Below are 1810 nucleotides of genomic sequence, written 5' to 3' on the forward strand. Positions count from 1 at the left end.
ACGACGACCACCACCACCATCACCCCCATCACCCCCCCCCATCACTACTACTACTACTACTACTACTACTACTACTACTACTACTACTACTACTAGTGTTATTGATAATAATACCATTACTGCTACTAATAACATCGATAGTAATAATAATAATAGCAGCAATAATAATGATTCGAGCCAATCCCCTAATAACACCCTTAATTTCGACATAAATAGTACTACATCTTCCGTTTCCACTAATAACATTCGTAGGACAGTTAGCTGTAACTGCCGATCCACGACCGAATGCCTGTTGCAAGACCACTGCAGAAGATTTAATGTATACAAATGTACGGTCCACAACATATTGCATAATTCTACTAACTACTATATCGGGTCTACTATTAATTTAAAACATACATTCTCCACGTATAAACTCTTTTAAATATGAGAAGCATAGGAAATTCTACCTTCCTTGCCACCCATATCCATCACCTAATAAAAAGTACCATATAGGATATCCTGGGCCATAATAGATTTCACAGTCCATACCAAGGCCCTTGTGGACTATGCACTATGCATAAAAACCTTCCAAATATCCATAATTCACTGCAATTACTAAATAAAAAACACGAAGCCTTTTCTACATGTTGTCACAGGTTCTATCACACCTTTATATTCTTCCATAGGCCCAAATGCAAACAAAATCAACACACATGACACATCCATCCACGGTCGTTACAACACCCCCCACACACATATACGCATACATATGTATATATGTGTGTGTATGTTTGTATATATATATATATATATATATGTGTGTGTGAGTATGTATATGTGTGTGCTTTATATGTACGCTTATGTGTGTATATGTATGCATGTGTGTGTATATGTGCGTATGCATTTATGTATGTATATACGTATATGTATGTATATAGATGTATGTGTGTGTGTATATATACGCTTTCTTCTTTTCCCCCTAGCTCTCTATCAACATAGAAGCATCTTAGAAACTAACTAGTTTGAACTCAATGGTTTTTAGTTTTTGTAGTCTTTAGGTTTTAGATTTCTTAGTTTGCAATTTTAAGTTTATGTTTTAAATTTTAATTTTTAATTTTAGTTTTATCTTATTTTCATTCCTTTCTCCCCCCTCTCTCTCCCTTATATATCCATTCACAAAACCCATTTATATCTATCGTTCTTTCTCGCTCTTTATACACTTTTACAATATGAATAAATCATTTAAAATACTGCCAAAATACCTGGGATTTTAACTAAAAACCCCTACCTTCATGAAAATACCGACGAACATCCATGTCCTCTGGTAAATGATGAGTTGTGAACATTATTCTCCTGCCCATATTCTTCTAACTACCTTTACTATTTATTCTTCTATTTTACTACTTTATTCTTGTATTTTATTCCTTATTAACTGTGAATTTTATTCCTTATAAACTGTAAATTTTCCCTGTCTAAAATATTCTCACTTTATCTCTGATGACGAAATATCCAGTACGTGGACACGCTAACCAACCATTTGGATTATCTCAGAAACGGCTATAAGACTTCAAATTCACCTTACCCTAATTAAAAATTATTCTAAATGACTTGAGATCCTCGTTCTGCCTTGGTATTGATTTTTCCTCTCATATAATATATACCCCCTGTAATGGAACCCGAATACTGATTCCTAGATCCAGCCTCAGATGTGATCGTGGAACATAACGGTCGACCAACTACAACACTTATATTCTTTATATATATATATATATATATGTGTGTGTGTGTGTGTGTGTGTGTGTGTGTGTGTGTGTGTGTGTGTGTGTGT

At 34.3% G+C, this 1810-nt stretch overlaps 1 protein-coding gene across 1 annotated transcript in view; it reads left to right on the forward strand.

Annotated features, from left to right (window-relative positions):
• Window positions 1–1810, forward strand: part of LOC128247097 (proline-rich transmembrane protein 1-like) — a 22292-nt gene that overhangs the window by 18488 nt on the left and 1994 nt on the right. The window lies entirely within an intron of this gene.

The sequence above is a fragment of the Octopus bimaculoides genome, chromosome 2 (assembly GCF_001194135.2).
Source record: "Octopus bimaculoides isolate UCB-OBI-ISO-001 chromosome 2, ASM119413v2, whole genome shotgun sequence".
Lineage (NCBI taxonomy): Eukaryota > Metazoa > Mollusca > Cephalopoda > Octopoda > Octopodidae > Octopus > Octopus bimaculoides.